The sequence below is a fragment of the Brienomyrus brachyistius genome, chromosome 12 (assembly GCF_023856365.1).
Source record: "Brienomyrus brachyistius isolate T26 chromosome 12, BBRACH_0.4, whole genome shotgun sequence".
Lineage (NCBI taxonomy): Eukaryota > Metazoa > Chordata > Actinopteri > Osteoglossiformes > Mormyridae > Brienomyrus > Brienomyrus brachyistius.
Window position 1 is genome coordinate 276,354 of NC_064544.1, and position 23,858 is coordinate 300,211.

At 39.5% G+C, this 23,858-nt stretch overlaps 1 protein-coding gene across 6 annotated transcripts in view; it reads right to left on the reverse strand.

Annotated features, from left to right (window-relative positions):
• Positions 1 to 23,858, reverse strand: part of LOC125704464 (stonustoxin subunit alpha-like) — a 302,833-nt gene that overhangs the window by 124,312 nt on the left and 154,663 nt on the right. The window contains exon 1 of one of the 6 annotated variants that reach the window (XM_048970034.1): positions 23,535 to 23,665. The exons of the other annotated variants lie outside the window; for them this stretch is intronic. The gene's annotated coding sequence lies outside the window, so the exon portion shown is untranslated. Of the gene's footprint in view, positions 1 to 23,534; positions 23,666 to 23,858 lie in introns of those variants that run through there. 6 annotated transcript variants of the gene reach the window in all.

A 23,858-nucleotide genomic window follows, 5' to 3' on the forward strand; every position in this document is an offset into this window, starting at 1 on the left:
CTGAACTCCTTGTATCTCCAGTGTTCTTAGTATTTGCTGCTGCTCGAGTCCTTGGTGTTTAATAATGACCTCACCTGTTTTTGTAGCCACTAGTCCCTAGAGTTTGATTAATTGCTAATGACCTGCTAATCCTGTTCAGTATCCATGCCCGTCCTCTGCGTTCCCTCATGTGTGTTTTCAGTACCTGTTAGTTTTTATTATCTGCCTGCCATTGCTTAGTGCCCTTGTGGTGTCTCTAGTTTTCAGTGTTTGGCACTTTGTGTTTAATGATTTCTCACGATCTGAAAGCCACATTGTGGACCCCCACCACTCCCCCATTGTAATGGCAGTTATGTGGTTGCATCGCTCCTAGTTACACAGGAAACAGCATTTTCCTTTCAGCCTTACAATACAGATAGTTGCACAGACATAAGTCAGAATTGCACACTGCAACAATGCACTACAAGAACCTCAGATTTTCACACAATAACAATGTTCAGAAAAGGAAAATTGAGGGATGTCACAAAACATTTAGGAAGTTGGTTGGCCGGAGTGAAATCTTCCAAGGAACCATGAACAGGTTTCTTATTGACACCAGCTATACTGTCAACAAAAAAATGTAACAATGTTCAATCCACAGAGTATCCATGCAGGTTATTCAGAATAGCGACCCTTTACACGTAAATATGACCTTAATGAATATTTTGCACTTAAATATGGACCTGACCATGAGTAACTGTAAATTGGCCAAAAGGGTAAATTTTAGGCCCCTGGTAGATTGGTACCAGGACAACAACCTCTCCCTTAATGTCAGTAAGTAGCTGGTCACCGATTCCAGGAAGTAGAAGGAAGACATTATCATTTACAGAGAAGCTGTGAAGAGGGGTAGTAGCTTTGAATTACTGGGAGTCAACAACACAGACAGCATCTAGAAGGGACACCAATGTCTTTACGTTCTCAGTTGACTTTGGTCAGCTCAGGACTGCAGAGCCCAGCAGAAGGTGGTGTGAACTGCTCCGGCCATCAGCAGGAACTTCTCCTCCTTCAAGATGTTTTTACCACACACTGTAGCACAAAGGTAGGCAGCATCGATAAAGACTCCATTCACCATACAGCCACATTTATCCCTCCTCCCTTCTGGCGAACAGCAGAGAAGCATCAGCACCCAAACCACTAGGCACAGAAACAGCTTCTGCCTGTCAGACAAAAGGTGATGCAACAGATGCTGATTATATGAAGCACTAAATAAACCGCAGCTCATTTGCACACTGTAGTTGTTATCAACTATTCCCACTGGATGGCTCTTGGGCTTAATACTTTTTGTTGGGGTTGGAATGTTGCTGGTTCCCCTTGCTAGTCCTCAATTGTATGTCGCTTTGGACCAAAGTGTCTGATAAATAAATAAAAAATGTTTATTTTTATTGTGTAGAGCTAGTATCTGCATTATTAGTTCATGCTGTACATGACTAATGTTAAATGCACTTTCATCTGCCTGCCATTTGTTGTTATTCTTTGTTAACTGTAGGAGGTACATGAAACTGAAAGCTTGAAGCGGTTCTTATGTTGTACAAATAAGGTAAAAATGCCTAACGAAGAATATGTAGTGAGGTTAAAAGAAGTCAGTTACGTGTTCTGAAAATATATCTCATCAGTCACCTATCACTGCCAAATAAACGAGTAAAAGTGTTCCTTAACTTAAAGCACTTTTCTATTATTTTACTTCATTTGGATTTTCTCAGCTTACAAAAATGTTATTTTAATGTCCGACAAAAATCCCATATGCCATTCTTGGTCATCAAGGTTATTGCAATGTAATACAGAGCAAATGCAATGCTCAAAAAATGCAATGCCTCTGAAATTCAATGTTTTTCAGTCACATTTAAAAAGTGATATTGTTTTTATCCAGATAGACAAGCGGTTGTACTTAGCCAACAGAAAAAGAAGCTCCGTTAAAATAACCCAGCTCAACCCAGTTGTCATGATCGGTCCCTGTCTTGTCCGGTTCTGTCTGTTGTTTCCCCGCTTGGCCAGTGGGTGTTGCTGGTCATCCCGTTATGTCCCCTGTGTTCCTTTCGGCCTCCCCCAGTCATAGTCATCACTGTTTCCCTTATTCCCTGGCCCCTCTGCGTGGCTAAACTGGCTAAGCGTGCAGCTGCAAGCCAGGCATCCGTACCATCGTCAGTCCCAGGCCTTATCCTCTGTGGATACTGTGTATTTTGTAACCCCTCTATTAATTATTGTTCCTATGCATCTGTGCTCTGTTATTAGTCAGGGTGGGTAATATGGTAAAAAATATCATATCGGTTTTTTCAGGCAGGATCAGGATCTACAATCTTACCACAATTCTTCTTCATGTTGGTTTTCAACACTACTATGCAAGCTATTGAATCGGCACATGAGGTTGAATTCTTTTTAGGGAGCAACTCCTCCATGTCTTCCATGTCATTGTTTTGCCAAATAAGGAAGGTGTCACATGCTGAACACTGCATGTATGGATGAGGGTGCAAGAGGAAGAGAGGAAAAAACTTTAAAGCACTACCTACTGTTTGTTATTACGGGTTTAGTGTCGTGTCAAAATGAAGTTGGCTGGCAAAACCACTTCGGATGCTTGTATGAGCCATAGAACTGCAACTGATAGAATGTCTACTGTAGCATGATGCTAACAATGATATTAATAACTAACAGGGGTGGTGAGTTGCTCAGTGGGCGAAGTCTTGTACCTGTGATCAGAAGAACGCCGGTTTGAGCCTCGACCTTGGCAGAACAGCCACATGCCCGTGGGCCATTGACCAAGGCCCTTAACCCCCAGCTCCAGGGGCACCGTACATTGGCTGACCCTATGCTGTGTCCTCTAATCTATGGAGAGCAAGATGGGGCAGGCAGAGTTCTGATGTAGCTGTACTTGTGCAAATAGCAAATAAAGTATTATTTCTCCGTAAAAGGAAGATTGTGGAGACATGTCATTCATTCATGATCTAATATCGTCAAAGCAGACATCCCTAATTATTAGTCCTTGCTGTTAGTGTGTTTCTGGATTCTCTGCCTGTGTCCAGTCCTGTAGGTTTATCCTGAACTCCTTGTATCTCCAGTGTTCTTAGTATTTGCTGCTGCTCGAGTCCTTGGTGTTTAATAATGACCTCACTTGTTTCTTGTAGCTGCTAGTCCCTAGAGTTTGATTAATTGCTAATGACCCACACTAGTCTGTGGTCTAGACCTTGTTACTTGTGTATTTAAGTGCCTGCCTTTTCTCATTCCGTAGTCAGCCATTGTATTTGTTTCCTGTAAGGTGGTCCCTCTGCTAATCCTGTTCAGTATCCATGCCCGTCCTCTTCATTCCCTCATGTGTCTTACCAGTACCTGTTAGTTTTTGTTGTCTGCCTGCCATTGTTTAGTCCCCTCGTGGTGTCTATTGTTTTGAGTGTTTGGCACCTTGTGTTTAATGAAGTTCTCACGATCTGAAAGCCAGATTGTGGACCCCCCCCCCCCCCCATCATAATGCCAGTTATGTGGTTGCATTGTTGCTAGTTACACAGGAAACAGCATTTTCCTTTCAGCCTTACAATACAGATAGTTGCACAGACATAAATCAGAATTGCACACTGCAACAATGCACTACAAGAACTTCAGATTTTCACACAATAACAATGTTCAGAAAAGGAAAATTGAGGGATGTTGCAAAACATTTAGGAAGTTGGTTGGCCGGAGTGAAATCTTCCAAGGAACCATGAACAGTTTTCTCTGCATTGCCAAACAAAAAATGAAACAAAGAATGTTCAGTCCACAGAGAATCCATGCAGGTTATTCAGAATAGTGACCCTTTACACGTAAATATGACCTTAATGAATATTTTGCACTTAAATATGGACCTGACCATGAGTAACTGTAAATTGGCCAAAAGGGTGAATTTTAGGCCCCTGGTAGATTGGTACCAGGACAACAACCTCTCCCTTAATGTCAGTAAGTAGCTGGTCACCGATTCCAGGAAGTAGAAGGAAGACAGATTCCATGCTGCTTATTCAGAGAAGTGACCTTTTACCAAACCGGTCATGCTGGATGATGCTGGATGATGTTGCAGGCAGCATACGATTTGCCATGACGTCTCCAGACCGTTTCAAATCTGACACATGTGCTCAGTGTGAACCTGCTCACATCTGTGAAGAGAACAGGGTGCCAATGGTGAACCTGCCATTTATGGTGTTCTTTGGCAAATGCCAATCGAGCTGCATGGTGCTGGGCTGTGAGCACAGGGCCCACTAGAGAACGTCGGGCCCCCATGCCACCCCCATGGAGTCTGTATCTGATAGTTTGGTCAGAAATATGCACACGAGTGACCCACTGGAGGTCATTTTCTACGCCTCTAGCAGTGCTCCTCTTGTTCCTCGTCACACAAAGAAGCAGATACCGGTCCTGCTGCTGGGTTGTTGCCCTTCTATGGCCCTGTCCAGCTCTTCTCGTGTAAAGACCTGTCTCCTGGTATCTCCTCCTCACTCATGAGCCTGTGCTGGGAAACACAGTATCTTGCAACAACGCGTATGGATGTGCGATCCTGAAGGATCTGAACTACCTGTGCAACCTGAGTGGGCTGCAGGTACCACCTCATGCTACCAGTAGTGACAAGGGCAAATTGCAAACTAGAGAGAAGTTAGTCAGAAAGGATAAGAGGTGCAAAATGGTCTGTAGTCGCCACCTGCAAAACTATTCCTTTTGGGGGTTGTCTTGCTGTTGACCTTCCTGTTCACCTGTTGTTGCTTTCATTTGCACCAAAGCAGGTGAAACTTTCATAATCACTAATTGCTTCCTAATTGGATAGATCGATACAACTGCAAACTTTCCAGAAGTTTGTCTCCCCCAGTCATAGTCCTCACTGTTTCCCTTACTCCCTAGATTTTTGTTTACCCTCATTCAGAGCAAGACAGACAGACAGTGGACCTGAAAACTTCTGCACATCAGCTAATGTCCTTATCAAATCAGTTTACTGTGCTGACTTATGTAGTACACATGTAGTCTGCACGTTCTTGTTTAACAACATGTAGTTGGAAAAATTTGTAAAATAATTAATATTTATATTTTTATGTCTTTAATATGTACCCTACACATGGGAACTATAGTGAAAGGTCAGTTATGTAATTTTACTGCTCTGATGTCAGTATGACTATCAACAGATCTTTTGACTGTCTCTTCTTACTGAGAACTACTTACCACATGCGTGACAAATAGGTGCCACTACTTTCTAGATCAGGGGTGTCAAACTCAAGGTCTGAGGGCCACATCCGGCCCCGGTACAGTTGCATTTGTTCTGCATGATAATATCTTATGTCTATCAGAATTGGCCCACCAGTTACACAACACGCACATCAATGGCACTACAAATTCCGGATTACACAACAAACATTTGGCTAGACACCAGGTTTACTTAAGCCCACAATTTGGTAAGCAAATTAGTAGTGCACCTAAAATATTAGTAGTCTGTATAAATTCAGCATATCCTTATGTTTAATAAACAATAGGAATTTAAACTGTAAAAAGTACCACAATACCACCAACGTCCTTTTTACCTTGTTTACCCATGGTATCTTCGCTTTCAAACGATATTATGGCTGTTGAGCTGTCCCTTTCTTCACTGCCACTTTCCATGATATACAACCCCAAATCAGAAAAAGTTGAGACAGGGTGGAAAATGTGGGGAACTGTACAAAGTGGTAAATGCTGTACTGTCCCAACTTTTTTTGGAATGTGTTGCAAGCCTGAATGGCAAGGATGGATGTTTATTTACATGTTGACCAAGAAAAATATGAATTATCTTGTGTTTATACTGTCTGCAATGAAATAAAAGTTAAGGGACATTTGTGAATTACTGCTTTATTTTTTTATTCACATTTTCCACCCTGTCCCAACTTTTTCTGATTTGGGGTTGTACAAAAACAGTAGTATATGGCATGGTACGCTAACCAAATTTAATACACATCAAAATACGTTAAATTTATACAGATTACTAACTTATGTGCATCACAGCATGCATGTCATTACCATAACCCCAAACACTGATGAACTTGTATTCTAGAAATGATGCCAAGAATCTGGCTCTGGCTCATGTGCATCAGAGCACAGTGTGCATAAATGTGTGGTTTTTTTGTAATGTATTACCATGGGCACTGAAATGAAGATCATTACTTTTCACAGCTGCGACGCACATGCTATGCATCCAGTGTGTCCCAGGTATTAGAGATGTATAAGAATTATAAGAGCTGCAAAACTTGCAAAGACTGAAAAAGCAAAGGTTCCCCGGACTGGACTTTATTTAACAGAAGCAGTGCACAAAACAAGGAACAGAAAGGGATCTAAGGCAGGTCAGGGCTGTCTTGGGTTCAGAGGTGAGACTGGCACATGACAGGTGGAGCAGGAACGTGGCTGAATCTCCGGAGACGTGGAGTCGCAGCTGCAATTCAGGCAGGTGGGGAAGGCAGGCAAGAACCAGGTGACAAGGCAGGGAGAGGAGATCGGGATCAGGACCAGGATCAGGTGCCGGGCTAGGAAAAGAGAGAAAACACAGAGATGCTTGGTATGCAACACAACAGGTCCCACCCTGATTTAAATCTAACCTGTTAGCAGACAACAGATTCCACCGTGTCATTATTTATTTTTTAAAAAAAAAGAGCCAAAGTGGAATCATGTACCAACGTCGGTCAAGACATTTCAAATCTGAACATTTTACAGATTCTAGAGACACGCCCCTGTTATAAAGCAGACATCACGTGAATGCAGAGGCAGGCGTCTCCTCAAGACAGACACAAGCATCACATGTATTGACGCGAGTGTGTGTGGCAAGAGCATAGCTGTAGACCACGCAGAGCACCATACAACGCAGCCATTGTTCCCGGGCTTCCCGCCGTCTCACGCCTCGCGGCCGCGGCGCCTCGTCTACAGGGTCGGAGTGACACCTGTTTCTCACGCGTGCGGTAAGCGGTCCTCAGCAAAATAGATCTTTTGATAGTCATACTGACATCACAACAGTAACATTACATATGTGACACCTTTCATTATATTTTAAATGTCTAGGCTACATATCACAGTCATGGAAATGAAATGGAAAAAAAGAATATTAGTTATTTTAACCATCTTGGCAGTTGCATGTTATTAACGGTGAAAGTGTATGCTACATGTGTACTTTATTGTCACAACAGAAACCCAGTATCGGCTACAATTATATTATGTCGAGAAGTTAACAGAACATTAGGTGACGCGCAGTAGTTTTCAGATGCTCTCTCTCTCTCTCTCGGCCTGAACGAGGGTAAATAACAATCACAAAAATACGGGAATTGCAGTTATTTATTTATTTATCTTACAATTAAGCACATACTTCTTAACCTTTGTCTGCCTAAATTAAAGTTATTAGTGACGCAATGATAAACAAAACATGCATTTCTGCAGAAGAGCATTTCTGTTCTGCCTAGCAAGATAGATAAGGCAGAAGAGTACATTGCAACTGTGTACCTTTTTTTTGGTCTTGTAAACAATTTTGAAAAAAGTAAAGAGAAGCACAGTCATCCTATCCCTGATAATTTGTTATGCTACTGGTATTAATGTAAAAATACATCAAAATGTAATTGCACCATTAAATATTTTTTGAAAAAAAAACGTATCCTCACATAAATCGTACTTTGGTTTGAAATAGTATTACATGATTTAAAATGGATGGACTCGAGGGCAGGAGAAATAAAGGGGGTTTTATTGGTGCTAAAAACAGGAGCAAAGGAAATAAACAGAACCACAAGGGGTCAAAACAAAAAAGCTAAGATGGGGATAGCACAGGCAAGAAGACTGACTTCAGTGACCGGACTAGGGAACGCAGGACTGGGAAACACATATATACGGGACTAACGAGGGGCTGACACAATGCAGTTGAGGGTTCGCACAGTATTGTTGGGGATAACGAGAAATATACACCAGAGAAGAATCAGTAGGGTCCAGAGGATCCAGCAGCGACCCCTGTTGGTCATACAGGGGGGTGCAATGGACTGGTTGTGACACATGCATAAATTTATCTACAGTTGATTATTGTAATTGTCTCCTGACTGGTCTTCCCCAAAAGACCATCAAACAGGATTTGAGTGATGGATAGATAGTTGATGAGACATCAACTCATTCAGAGAGCCCATTATTCCAGTTCTCAGATCCGTACACTGGCTCCCTGTCTCCTATAGAATCTATTTCAGTCAAAGTCCTTCTTATGGTCTACAAATCACTGAATGGTTTAGTCCCAAATTATATTGCTGATATGTCTGAATAACATAAGCCTGGTAGGTCCCTTAGACCAGTAGGGACTGGTCAGCTAGTGGTGCCCAGAGCAAAACAAAGAAGAGCAAAATGTCATTTAGTCATTACATTGCCAGACATTGGGGTCTCCTTCTAATGAACATAAAAAATGCTCCAAATGTGACTCTTTTTATCTCCTTGCTAAAAACAGTTTTATTCTCCACAGCTTTCACATTATTGATATAACTGACACTTTTTCACTTTTAATATCTTTTCTTAAATGCTTTACGTTTTTTTATTTTCAATTTTCAGATTTATTTGTGTAGATTTACTCATGTCTACTTTTACTTTATGCATTTTATTTCTTATTTCATTTACCGTAAAGCACTTTGAACGACCTTTGTGTATGAAAATGTGCTATACAAATAATCTTGACTATTGAGCCTGACTTACATATACAGTATATTGCAGAGACTAGAGGTGACATTATAAAAAAAGACCTATAAACCTATGATAGCTGTTGTGAATATACTTTGATCAGATACAGCATAAAAACACCTAGCTGATATTGTGTAGCTAGGTAGATAATCAATGTTATTCACTTCACATATCAGTGGTTTTAATGCTATGGCTGAATGGTGTTTATTGGAGTATATATCTGCTTAGATAAAATGACAGGAATGAAGTTTGATACCTCTCATGTGAAAGTTTGCTTTGTTGGGTTGCAGCCAGTGGCTTCTTTATATCGTGTTAGTAGCCTAGATAAAATTGTCCTCACTCAACAAAGGCAGGTGAGTAATAGATAAAACTAATATCTATGATGTTCTGTTAAGTAAAATACAACAAATATACATTCAGTTATTTGTACATTTATATGGTTATGGCAACAAAATAGTTTACACGTTTAATATAAGTATTATACCATTAATATTACAATATTTATTTATAGGGACATGTCAAAAAAGGCAGTTTCATGGCACAGATTCAGTGACAAAATAATAATGTTTCTGGATTCTGACACACAGACCATTCGAAACTCTCACAACCGTAGGGCTGACAGCTGCTAACTCAGTACGTTTACATGCACCGCTAAGTCGAGCTACGGTTATAGCTCAACAACACCATTTAATCGGACTACTCTCCTTGTCCCAGTGTACATGCACGGGAGAGGAATCGATTTATTGACCGAAGTAAGTTCGACTCCACTACAGTAGGTGGCGATATGGCTCCTTTCAGCTTGTTAGTATTGAGCTTTTTCTGGTTGACTCATTACGCTACGGATGTAAAATAAAATAAAATAAAATAAATAATAATAATAAAGGTAATAATGATGGATGCGTGGACAAATGAGTAACACAAGCTTTAATTACGAGCTGGTCGGAAGAACAGATACAAGATCAGGATAGCATAATAAGAAATAAAGTATTTTGTATAAATTAAAGATGAAAATGATTACGGTTACCTCGGAGAACTCATGCAAAAGAAGAGGAGGTAAACTTTAAACTGATTTTTATTCTTGAAAATTAATAATCATTAAAATTGCGAAACTTGCTAGGTTTTTTTCCCTATGAGAGTAAAAATGTTTTAGCGAGACTTAAACTTCCATTGCTTTAATATTTGTACCAAATTGAAGGTAAGAAAAAAACCTGATCTTAAATCTAGCTAACTAGCAATGTAAGAATTGGGTGTGCATAACATGCGATGTTGGTATTAATATCAGATATCGTCCAACCCTATAATATACTACAATTATTTTTCGAATTCAGTATAAAATACCCCACTTCGTGTTGTAATTCGTGTCATTCAGCATCGGTACCAGTTTTTATGCCATTGGAAAACAACGCCTTGAAGTACTGAACTTTTAGTACCTTCTTGAAGTACCAAAAGTGCGGTATCTGGTGCGGTGGAAAAGCGGCCTTCGGTTGCGTGGTGAATTGGACAGCTTTACAGTGCTGTGCATTTCGTATGTGCTGTAGTCCTCTGCTATGCTCCTTGCTTCTTCTGTGTACTGGCGTCTTCTGTTAATTCCGGGTCAAAGCCCGAGGGGAAGACTGTGGGGCATGCGTAGAGCGCCTAGGCCAATATGAGTGCAATTGAACATGTACATGCAGGAGCAAATGGACTCCTAATCACAATATCAGGGTGTCTAAGTCCAATTGAGAAAAATTCATTTAGTACTACCATGTTTACATGTACTTTTAAAGTCTGGTTTTAGTCGGTCTAACACAATAATTAGATTTTCTTTGCGTGCCTGTAAACTTGCTGAGTGAGGGGCTTGGTGGGCTAAGTCTCTGTTCCCGTGATGAGAAGATTGCCGGTTCATGACAAAAGATAAAGAGTAGTAAATATACTAATTTGATGTGCCAGATGTGCCAAGTAAATATACTAATTTAATACAACAGACTAAGTTAATTTTACAGTCCCCCTTGGGGTAGTGCTGCTTGGAGTTTGATGTCCTTCTGTCTGTTTTCTGTTTAATAAAATATATGAAATTGTTTTTTAAAAGTACAATAATACAATGTGTGAATAGTAATATTTACAAGTAAATTGTTATTTCTAAACACATTATAATGGTCTCAAAGAATTCAATTAATGCAGTTTTTTAGTCACTTTTTGTGAGCGAGATCAAATGTTCTCAAAGCTCAATGGAGAAGTAATAATTTAAAAGATATAATTAAAATTTTTATGTAATTAATATACTTAAAACAGTTGTTAAATAATCATATATATATATATATAAACCTATATTTTTAGAATTTAGAAGTGAAATTATGGGAACCACTTCGAGTAAGACCCTGGAGGTGGCAGCTCTCGGAAGACCCTTCCAGCTGGGGATGCTGTATGATTGTCGTGATGATCGTGTCATTCCAGGTAAGTCGCTAAATCAAACAGCTGTTTCTGGTTCATTGTCAGATTGTGTAAAGAAAGAATCATGCAGCTCAGGTTTTCTCTGACATAGTTGAAGGCAGAGGGTAAATATGCTTACTTTTTAAAAGAAGAGATTCAAGCAGGGTAACTGTAAATTGTATATATTTATACAGTCAACCCTTCTGCATCATAAATTTCCCCATCTCGATTTCGATATATCACAGGGTTAGCTTAAGAAATTAAACTGGAATTTTTTTGATAGTTTTTAGAATCGGGAAAGATGCAATTGACACACAAAAAGAATTATTGAGAAAAATTTCACCTAAAGAACATTATTGCCCTACACAGGAATTACATTGTTGGATCATGAAGATCTTCAAAAAGACTCAGATGAAAGAATTCAGCACAACACGGAATTTGATGTCATTGCATCTGATTCTGTAGAGGATAAGGCATGGGCTCTGGATGTTGATGCTTCACTAAAAGCGAGTTTCTTAGGGGGACTGGTTGAGGTACAGGGATCTGCCAACTATCTAAAGGACACAAAAGCTTCAAAAAAACACACACGTGTCACCCTGAAGTATAAAACAACAACAAAGTTCATGCAGTTGTCTATGAAACACCTTGGACGAGGAAATATTAAAAACTCATATGTGTTTGACTGGGGAATAGCAACACACATGGTAACAGCAGTGCTGTACGGCGCTCAAGCATTTTTTGTTTTTGATCGAGAAGTGTCAGAAACCGAGGACCAGCAAAAGATTGAAGGGAACCTTAAAATGATGATAAGGAAAATAGGACACTTGTCACTTGAGGGAGAGAGTTCCTTAAAGTTGACAGACACTGACAAAGCAACTATTCAAAAGTTGTCTTGTAAATTCTATGGGGACTTTGCCCTTAAACAGAATCCTGTTTCCTTCCAAGATGCTGTAGACGCATACAAAACTCTTCCAGGTCTGCTGGGTGAAAAGGGGGAAAACGCTGTGCCAGTCAGGGTGTGGTTACTCCCCCTGGAAATCTTAGATTCTTCTGCTGCCAGAAGAGTGCGACCTATCAGTCTGAGATTTGTAAATCAAACACAGAGTGTGATAGATGACTTCAATGACATAGAAATGCAGTGCAATGATATTATGAAGAGAAAAGTTATTAGACATTTTCCTGAGATTGGCAACAAGGTGAAATCCTTCAAGGATATGTGCCTGGAGTACAAATCAGTTTTTCAGATTTCTTTGGGGAATAATTTACCATTAATTCGTGGAGGTATAAAAGAGGAAAGTGTGCTTGCAAATACCCTATCAAAGAAAGAACAGTCTCCTTTCAATAGAAATAAACTTAGTGAATGGCTAAACTGCAAAGAGGTAGAAATCAGCATACTACAAACATATATTGATATGATGGAAGACACAAAAATTGTGGCATCAAAGAGTGAGCTAGAAAGTGAAATCTTCAAAAACAGAGATAAGCATGTAGTGTGTTTTGCATTTACATCACTGCATGAAGAGGAGGAACCGTATCTGTCCTGCTTGTCCAGCCACCTAAAGCCTCTTTCAACTTCAATGCTAACAGAAACAACAGTGTCAGAAAAAATGAAGGAACAATCAATCCTCTTCACGGATTTTGCAAAAGCAAACAAGGAGAACAAGGAAACACACTTTATATCAGCATCCATACCTAACGATAAACACAAAGGGGCAAGTATTTACCTTTACACAGCAGGAGTCCAAACAAATGATCACTTTGAACCTCCTTCGAGACCTGTAAAACCAACAGCAACTGACATCACTCACGATAGTGTGACAATTAAGTTGAATCATCCCCAGTATGGATCCAGGGAAATCACAGACTACCTGATTGAGTTCTGTGATCATGAATCAGATAGCTGGCAATTTGTTAAAGTGCCCAAATCTAACCTGGAATGTACTGTGTCTGGACTGCTTCCCCACACAGACTACAAGTTCAGATACAAGGCAGTGTGTCCAGCAGGTGTCAGTCTAACCAGTGAAACTGACGCCATTAAAACTTTGCCCACAAGTCCTCCTGGGAAGCCAGAACAAACAGATGTAGACTTAGAGGAGATTGTAGTTTCTTGGACAAAACCTAATTCAATTGGCCATGGTGTCAACATTGAACACTATGTTGTTGAATACAGAACTGAAACAAATGAAAATAAGGCAGACTGGGAAAAAAAGACTAGTAAAGGTGAAGACTTTAAAATTACTGGGTTACAGCCAGATACAACATATTATATTAGAGTTACATGCAATTGTGGTGAATCTGGTCAAAGCAAAGAAAGTCTGACAGTCTCAATTTCAACATTGTCAGGAACCACAACACTAGCTGAAAAGATAAAACAAAAGAGTGAATGTCTTAGCCAAGGGGTCCCCTCTGTGTATAAGGTTCCCCTGCAGGACATATGCACAAATTTAGATGGATGCAAAAGATATGATTTTGGCAAAAAGAACATCAGGGAGCATCGAACCATTATGGTCATTGGGGCAACTGGAGCAGGAAAATCAACCATAATAAATGGAATGATCAACTACATTTTGGGTGTTAAGTGGGAAGACGATTTCCGATTCAAATTAATTGATGAGGGTGTTTCGAAATCACAAGCAGAGAGCCAAACCTCCCTTATCACTGCCTATGAAATTAATTATCAAGATGGATATACAACAAGCTACTCCATCACTATCATCGACACCCCCGGTTTTGGTGACACAAGGGGAATAGAGAGAGACAGAGCAATCACTGAACAGATCCGGAGATTTTTCACCTCCGACAGAGGAATCAGTGATATAGATGCCGTCTGCTTCGTAACTCAGGCCTCACTGGCACGACTAACACACGCACAGAAATATGTGTTTGACTCCATCCTTTCCATTTTTGGTAAAGACATAGCAGATAATATCCAGATGCTTGTGACATTTGCAGATGGACAGAAGCCCCCAGTTCTAGAGGCCATAAACATGTCTGGTGTTCCTTGCCCTAAAACAGAAAACGGGATTCCTGTTCACTTCAAATTCAACAATTCAGCACTGTTTGCAGACAATTCTACTTCTGTCAATATGAAAAACAGCACTGAAAATGATGATAGTGGTAATGGAAATTTTGATAAGATGTTCTGGAGTATGGGTATGAAGAGCATGAAGAACTTTTTTTATTCATTAATATGTATGAAAACCAAGAGCTTGAGGCTAACTAGGGAAGTCCTCAAAGAACGCAAAGAGCTGGAAACTGCAGTCACAGGTCTGCAACCACAGATCCGAGCTGGTTTGGCCAAACTGGATGAAATCAAAAGGACCCAACAAATAATTCAGGAGCATGAAGCAGAAATCAATACAAATAAAAACTTTGAATTTGAAGTCGAGGTGACAAAGCCAGTTGAGGTTAGTATAAAAGGATCTGGACAGTATATAACCAACTGTCAGCAGTGTTTTGTCACCTGCCACTATCCTTGTACTATTTCAGATGATAAGGATAAGGCACGTTGTTGTGCCATGAACTCCAAAGGAAACTGCAAAGTGTGTGCTGGCAAATGTTCCTGGAATGTGCATTTTAACCAGAAGTACAAATGGGATTATAAAAAGGTGAAAGAGAAGAGAACATCTGAAGAGCTTAAAGCAAATTATGAGAAAGCATCTGGTGCCAAACTGACAGCTCAGGAAATAATTAAAAAACAAGAGGAGGAAATTCAATGTCTTCAAGGTATTGTACTGAATCTAATTGAAACATCACAAAAGTCTTTAGCACGACTAAATGAAATCGCGTTAAAGCCCAACCCACTTTCCACACCAGAATACATTGATCTGCTGATTGAGAGTGAAAAGGCAGAAGCTAAACCTGGATTCCTGCAGCGAATTCAGTCACTTGAAGCTATGAAGGAGCAAGCAGTGATTATATCAAAGGTCAGCAAGAAAGAAGAACTTTTACCACCGGAGGCAAGCAAATATAAGGAAACGCAAGAAGGGCAAAAACAAAAAAAATGGAAATTAAACTTATTTACATAACAGGGCAACAATGAAGGAAATTTTTAAAGAACAAATCTTTTACCAAAGCAGAAAACAATAATTTCATTAATCACAAGAATGTGAAAAAATAATTTAGCTTGATTTCATGTTTACATTTAATAAAGAAGAAAGAATTTGGGTGGGTTTTCTGTTGTTCTGTTAATGATTTTTTTATTCATGTGTGTTTCCCTAAAACAAAACCTAAGTCTGCAAGTTCAGCCAGAAGTTAATCTTTTTACTTCAGAAGGATTTTGTTGTACATAACTGTATATAACAGCAACGTTCAATAAACAAGAGGAATCCTGCTTAAAAAAATAATTTCTCTTGATTGTTCTTGTTTAATTTACAATAGAATGTCATTGAATTTATGTTTGATAGATGTATTAACTTTATATCAGCTTGCAACTGGACACTTAATATTTTGATGTAATTAAATATTTGCAGTACAATAAAGGTGAAAAGTGAATGAATGGTGCTGTATTCAAAAATGACTGATTCTTAAAATGGATTGAAAAGTTAAAATTAATGTTAATAAACATCAAAACTGTCACCAATCCATCTTCCATAATCAGTCATCCAGTGCAGTGTACAGTGTACAGTGTACAAGACAAAATGAAAATGAAATCCACAGAAACATGAGAACATAAAAACACCACACAGACAGACAGACACACACACACACACAACCAAAGGCATGTGCCGCCCTGGTTATATACAGTAAACCAGATTATATAGTATATCTGCCCAAATGATGTACAAAAAGCAGTCAAGCAACAAATCTATTATATACATTAATGTCCACCAGAGGGCCTCAGTCAGCCAGTTTCTCCAGACGAATTCAATTTGGTGACATTGTTGACACAACACAGCAAAATGTGTCCTCTACATTTAACCCATATGTGACATCGTAATATAACAGGGGGCAGCTAATTCTGCACCCGGTGAGCAGTGCTTGGGGGTGGTACCTTGCTGGTCTGGGAGTCAAACAAGCAATCTTTCAATTACAAGTGCGCTTCCCTAACCATTAAGCCAGCACTGCCCACACTCCGGTACACTCTGGTGTGAGCTGTTTGCAAAGGCCGCATCACAGAGACCTTTACTCTACTCCAAATAAAGAACAAACTAGTATGCGGATTTTTATCTAAAAAAAAAGTTCATTCAGATTTCAGAAAGGGATGCAATTCATGCTGAGGCTATTTTAAATAGCTTCCGGTAAAGCATGTAAATAAATGGGCACATACATATATTTTTAATAGGCAGTGTGGCTGCCTGACCTTCCCACAATAAAAACTTTCAGTTTCCGCCCATTGATTAAAAAGGACACTAACTGCTGCATATCATCCTTAAATTGCTACACCCAGAATTGTTCAGATTACACTGAGTTAGAAGAGGGGACCCAGCCATCAAACACACACATGGAATGGGACTGACTGCATGATTCAGCACAAAAAGGACCGAAAGCTGTGTGCTGCGTAAAGAAGGTATTTTACTTAAAAGGTGATTCTTCACAGCATATCGGAGGTCATGTATTAACACCAGGCTGCTGATTTCAATACTGAGCCACAAATGATGGCTAATCGGCTCTCTGCATAATTTTGACTGAATTTAAATGTGTATGAAGGATTCCAAAATCGCTGCACTGTATCTCCCAGTGTTTGAATCTGCAGTGTTATTAATTACCATCATCCTTGTCCCATTACTCCTAATTCCTAGTGGTTCCTTTTGTTTTGTTTAAAATGACATCCCTTGTTTTGTTTGAGCCACAAATATCCCTTCATCGGTTCACCGTGCCGGTTCATAACAGACAGTCCAAAAACACGTGGTGAAGTGATCTGGTGTTTAATTACTCACCGTGTGCATGACCTGTAATGGACTGACGTCCCACCCAGAGTATCTCCTGCAGTGCCATGGACCAAACCTTCCTGTTAACCTGTACTGTTTGCAAGATGTATGAATGGTCATGTTTGTCTTTCATTCTCCTATAAGTTTTGCTTTTCCATTTGCACATTAATGTCGTTGCCTCACTAATAAAATTATCAGTTACAGTGCAGCGATTTTTGAATCTTTCATACACATTTAAATTAAGTCAGAAATATGCAGAGAGCCGATTAGCCATCATTTGTGGCTCAGCATTGAAATCAGCAGCCTGGTGTTAATACATGACCTCCGATATGCTGTGAAGAGTCACGTTTTGAGTAAAATACCTTGTTTATGCAACACACAGCTTTCGGTCCTTTTTGTGCTGAATCATGCAATGAGATCACAAGTCCCATTCCATGTGTGTTTGATGGCTGGGTCCCCTCTTATAACTCAGTGTGACTTGAACAATTCTTTGTGGTGCAATTTAAGGTGTAATGTAGCAATTAATGTCCTTTTAAGTCAATGGGCGGAAATTCCATTTTTTTTATTGTGGAAAGGTTAGGGAACCAAACTACCCAATTGGAATATATGTACCTGCAAATTTATTTACATGCAATACATGCACTTACAGGAAGATATATAAATAAGGCATAAATTGCAGCATTTTTTGAAATCTGAATGAACTTTTTAGATAAATTTCCACATAATTATTTGCTCTTTTTATAGAGCCTCTGTGATGCAGCTGTTACAAACAGCTCATGCAAGAATGCATCTGAGGAAACCAGCTTACTGTGGCCCTCTGGTGGACATTAATGTAAATGCACGTAATAGATTTGTTGCTTGACTGCTTTTTTAAATACTACATCATTTGGGCAGATATACTATATAATCCAGGTCATATAACCAGGGCAGCACATTGGCTTGTGCCTTTGGCGGGGTGTGTGGCCTTTGTATTTCTCTCTATGTTTCTGTGGATTTCATTTTCCTCTTGTAATAAAGAACTCTTAACTGTCTTAAGATCTCCTTAACTATGTGTGATTGTGTGTAGGAGTGAATGTCAGTGAGACACTCAGTGTGTTTCATCCATAAACTGTGCTGGACAAGTGATCATGGACCATGGATGCATAGTAATGATAAAGAAAAACAAACTTAATGTTATGATTATTACACTATTTGTTTGAAAAGTTGCTGACATTAAAAATGTATTGTCATTTTAAAATTCATTTAACTTGACAGTATATTTTTGTACATTTATTCACTTTTATTGTATTGCAAATATTTCATTACATCAAATGATTCAAATTCCAAATTCGATTACATTCTACAGTAAGTTGAACAGTATCAACCAAGATGTGGATTTTTTAAAAAAGGGAACATTTAGCCACAAAAACAGAAACACCATTTTTTCCTTTTCATTATAAATCTACATACAAATTAATTTGACAAAGTAACACTTTATATTTATAGAAAGATATTAATAGACAGATTTTTCTTATCTGCTTTCATAGAAAAACTGTTATCTTTGCTACAATAGCTTCATTTATGATTGCAAATTTTGAAACTTTTTGTTTTCAAATTTCCAAGACAATACTTCTATGAATGCCACGTCTATTAAAATGATGTGAGGGGGGATATAGGGCTTTCAAAGGAACAAACAGCAATAAAACATAGTAAATGCAAATTATTATCAGAAGTGGTGGTAATTAATCCCAATAATCAATCACATGCTTCAGCAGCTGCAAGGCTATTTACACTCGGACGTGCCATCATGACCTACCTTCACTCTCAGACTGGGGAGCCCTTTTCAGTCCTGGCAGGAGACCAACACGGGAGTCCCGAGAAAGTGCCGGGAGATGCGCGCTCTATCCCATGGCTGAGCTCCGGTCAGTACTGAGTTTTCCCCCTTCCTGTATACTAAATTGGGATCGGTATGCATACGGACAGGGGGCGAGCTGGCCAGGCTCAGCCCTCCCCTCAGGCAATATGTTCTCAATTTTTCAATTCTGTCCAGGTAATGCAGCTTGCGGTTTCAATCAGAAGTGATAAGACAAGTTCCCATAATCAATGTGTTCCCCTCTTCCCGAGGGTGGGGTAAGCGTCCCACCCACCGACCACTAGGTACGGTTTCAATCAGAAATAATAAGACAAGTGTCCTTGAGCAATGCTTTCCCTTCTTCCTGAAGATGGGATAAGTGTACCACACACCGATCAGTGGGATGCAAAACTTATTGGCCAACACTTTCTCTCATCTTCAGGGAAACCCCTCAGAAAAACATGGTACGCATCTTTGTACATGGTAAACATATCATAAAACAAATTAACCAGGCAAGCGTCGTTGAACAGGGTAAGAATATTTTGGACAAGATAAAGATGTTCCTTTCATGAGAAACAAGTTATATAAGTGATCAGTACAAAACATGTGTATGCAGTTTCGACCTTGGCACAATATTATGGGTGAATCATGGACGACGTATCTGAATCTCAGGATGATCAGTCCATACACGATCAGAATCAATCAATACCTCAATCACCTCATAAGTCTGACAGTAACAGGAGGACAATGATTAATTCTAGGCAACGTAATCGTCCGCAAGTTCGTCCTAATACACCATGTCTATAAGAATCTATTAACACTTTAATAACACAATATGATGCATTCATAAAGCATTATAAACATGGCTATTAGTATTATTAAAAAGGCAAAGGACATTATAGCCATGTTTATTGTGCATTATGAATGCTCTATCAAGAAATCATCTATAATGCACTATAGACACATTCTTAATGCAATACATTAAGAAGGAAAATAAAAAATAATACTCTCAACCCCACAAAAAGCATAATAACTCAGCTCCAAGGTTATAGGTTCAGGACTGTCTGGGGTTTCCTGAGAATTTTTCATTTAATTATGAGTGATCAGAACATCAGATATTTTACTATTATTACGACAGAAACAATTTTAGCGCAAAAACATGCTGCCATGATATCAATTTTAAATGTAAGCAACTGTACACAATGTCACGGGAGATACGATGCGATCGCGGGCAGAGCGGCGATCGAACGGGCAGGAAGCAGGCGGACAGGCAGAAGTCGGGGTAAACCAGGGATTTAATGACAAGACCGGGGATCTCACGCAAACAAACATCAATGACAGACAACGGGTTAGTACAAATCAGGAACTTAAATACATGAAACAAGGCAGCAGGAAACAAGACACGACTGGGCACGATCAGGAAATCACACGTGGGTAATTAGGGGGCGTGGCACACACGAGGAGCGGACGGAGCGGGCGTCACACACAATCAATGAATCAATGAAAGATGTGGCAGTCATATTTCTACATGTTGGACAACCTTCAATGTCTTATGTTTTTGAAAAAAAAAATTATTCAAATTGTATTCATGATTGATTTCATTCATTCATGAAACTCTCAGTACTTTCAATTTCTGAAAGGGGACGTGAAAAAATCATATACCCTAGTCGTCATTTTTTTTTTTTTTTGCCTTTCATATTGTGCTTTATGTTTTCTTTCCTCATCTGGTAAAAGTTCTTCGTTATTGATGACCTTTTATATGATCACTGCTTGTTCTTTCATAGCTTCAAGTGACTGAATTCGCTGCAGGAATCCAGGTTTGGCTTCTGCCTTTTCACTCTCAATCAGCAGATCTATGTATTCTGGTGTGGAAAGTGGGTTGGGCTTTAAAGCGATTTCATTTAGTCGAGCTAAAGACCTTCGTAATCTTTCAATTAGATTCAGTACTATATCTTGAAGATGTTGACTATCTTCTTCTTGTTTGTTTATTATGTCTTGGGCTGTCAGTTTGGCACCCAATGCTTTCTCATACTTTGCTTTAAGCTCTTCAGATGTTCTCTTCTCTTTCACCTTTTTATATTCCCATCTGTACTTCTGGTTAAAATGCACATTCCAGCGACATTTGCCAGCACACACTGTGCAATTTCCTTCGGAGTTCATGGCAGTACAACGTGCCTTATCCTTATCATTTGAATAAGCACAAGGGAAGTGGCAGGTGAGAAAACACTGCTGACAGTTGGTTATATACTGTCCAGATCCTTCTATACTAATCTGAATTGGCTTCGTCACCTCGACTTCAAATTTAAAGTTTTTATTTGTATTGATTTCTGCTTCATGTTCCTGAATTATTTGTTGGGTCCTTTTGATTTCATCCAGTTTTGCTAAACCAGCTCGGATCTGTGGTTGCAGACCAGTGACTGCAGTTTCCAGCTCTTTGCGTTCATTGAGGACTTCTGTAGTTAGCCTCAAGCTCTTTGTTTCCATACTTGTTAAGGCAGCAAAAAACTTCTTCATGCTCTTCACACCCATTCTCCAGAACATCTTGTCAAAGTTGTCATCATCATCTTCCTCATTTTCATCATCACTATGTTTCATATTGACAGAATTAGAATTGTCTGCAAACAGTGCTGAATTGTTGAATTTGAAGTGAACAGGAATCCCGTTTTTTGTTTTAGGACATGGAACGCCAGACATGTTTATGGCCTCTAGGACTGGGGGCTTCTGTCCATCTGCAAATGTCACAAGCATCTGGATATTGTCTGCTATGTCTTTACCAAAAATGGAAAGGATGGCGTCAAACACATATTTCTGTGCGTGTGTTAGTCGTGCCAGTGAGGCCTGAGTTATGAAGCAGACGGCATCTATAGCGCTGATGCCGCTGTCGGAGGTGAAAAATGTCCGGATCTGTTCAGTGTTTGCACTGTCTCTCTCTATTCCCCTTGTGTCACCAAAACCGGGGGTGTCGATGATAGTGATGGAGGTGTGTATCTTATATCCCTCTTGGTAATTAATTTCATAGGCAGTGACAAAGGATGTTTGACTCTCTGCTTGTGATTTTGAAGTCCCCTCATCAACTAATTTGAATCGGAAATCATCTTCCCACTTAACACCCAAAATATAGTTGATCATTCCGTTTATTAGGGTTGATTTTCCTGCTCCTGTTGCCCCAATGACCATAATGGTTCGATGTTCACTGATGTTCTTTTTGCCGAAAGCATATCTCTTGCATCCAACTAAGTTTGTGGGTATCTCCTGCAGGGGAACCTTGTACACAGAGGGGAACCCTTGGCTAAGACATTTACTCCTTTGTTTTATCTTTTCAGCTACTGTTGTGGTTCCTGACAATGTTGAAATTGAGACAGTCAGACTTTCTTTGCTTTGACCAGATTCACCACAGTTGCATGTAATTCTAATATAATATGCTGTATCTGGCTGTAACCCAGTCATTTTATAGACCTCACCTTTACTAGTCTTTTTTTTCCAGTCTGTATTATTTTCATTTGTTTTAGTTCTGTATTCAACAGCATAGTTTTCAATGTTGACACCATGGCCAATTGATTTGGGTTTTGTCCAAGAAACTACAATCTCCTCTAAGTCTACATATGTTTGTTTTGGCTTCCCAGGAGGACTTGTGGGCAAAGTTTTAATGCTCTCAGCTTCACTGGCTAGACTGACACCTGCTGGACCCACTGCCTTGTATCTGACCCTGTAGCCTGTGTGGGGAAGCAGTCCAGACACAGTACATTCCAGGTTAGATTTGGGTACTTTAATAATTTGCCAGACATCTGACTTATTAGCACAGTATTCAACCAGGTAGTGTGTGATTTCACTGGATCCATACTGGGGATGATTCAGCTTTATTGTCACACTGTCATGAGTGACGTCAGATGAATTTGGTCTTTCTGGTTTTGACGGAGGCTCAAAATGGTCACTTTTTTTAATCCCATCTTTGTAAAGGTAAATACTTGCCCCTTTGTACTTATCGTTAGGTATGGATGCAGCTATAAAGTGTGTTTTCTTGTTCTCCTTGTTTGCCTTTGCAAAATCCATGAAGAGGATTGCTTGTTCTTTCATTTTTTCTGACACTGCATCTGAGAGGTAAAACTCACACGGCTTCACATCCTTCCCATCTTCTTCTGTTGGTTCTGTTAGCTTTGTAGTTGAAAGAGCCTTTAAGTGACTTTGCAAGCAGGACAGATACGGCTCCTCCTCACCCAGTGATGTTAATGCAAAACACACTACATGCTTATCTCTATTTTTTAAGATTTCACTTTCTAGCTCACTTTTTAATGCCAGAATTTTTGTGTCTTCCATCATATCAGTGTATGTTTGGAGCAGGTTGATTTCTTGCTCTTTGCAGTCCAGCCATTCCTTAAGTTTATTGCTATTTAAAGGAGACTGTTCCTTCTTTGTTAAGATGTTTGCAAGCACACATTCCTCTGTTCCACCTCCACGAATTGATGGTAAAATTCTTGACAGAGAACTCTGAAACTGTGATTTATATTCCAAGCACATATCCTTGAAGAATTTCACCTTTTCGTCAATCTTAGGAAAGTATTTAATAAGCTTTCTGGTTTTAATATCATTGCATTACATTTTTATTTCATTGAAGTCCTCTATCACACTCTGTGTTTGATTTACTAAACTGACACTGATCTGACGCACTATTCTGGCAGCAGAGGAATCTAAGATTTCCAGGGGGAGTAACCACACCCTGACTGGCACAGCGTTTTCCCCCTTTTCACCCAGCAGACCTGGAAGTGTTGTGTATATTTTTACAGCATCCTGGAAGGAAACAGGGTTCTGTTTCAGAGCAAAATCCCCATAGAATTTACAAGACAACTTTTCCTCAGTAGTTTTGTCAGTGTCTGTCAGCTTTAAGGAACCTTTCCCATCAACTGACAATTTTGGTATTTTCTTTATCATCACATGCAGGTTCCCCTCAATGTTTTGCTGGTCCTCAGTTTCTGAAACTTCTCGATCAAAAACAAAAAATGCCTGAGCACCGTACAGCACTGCTGTTACCACGTGTGTCGCTATTCCCTTCTCAAACACATATGGGTGTTTTACATTTCCTC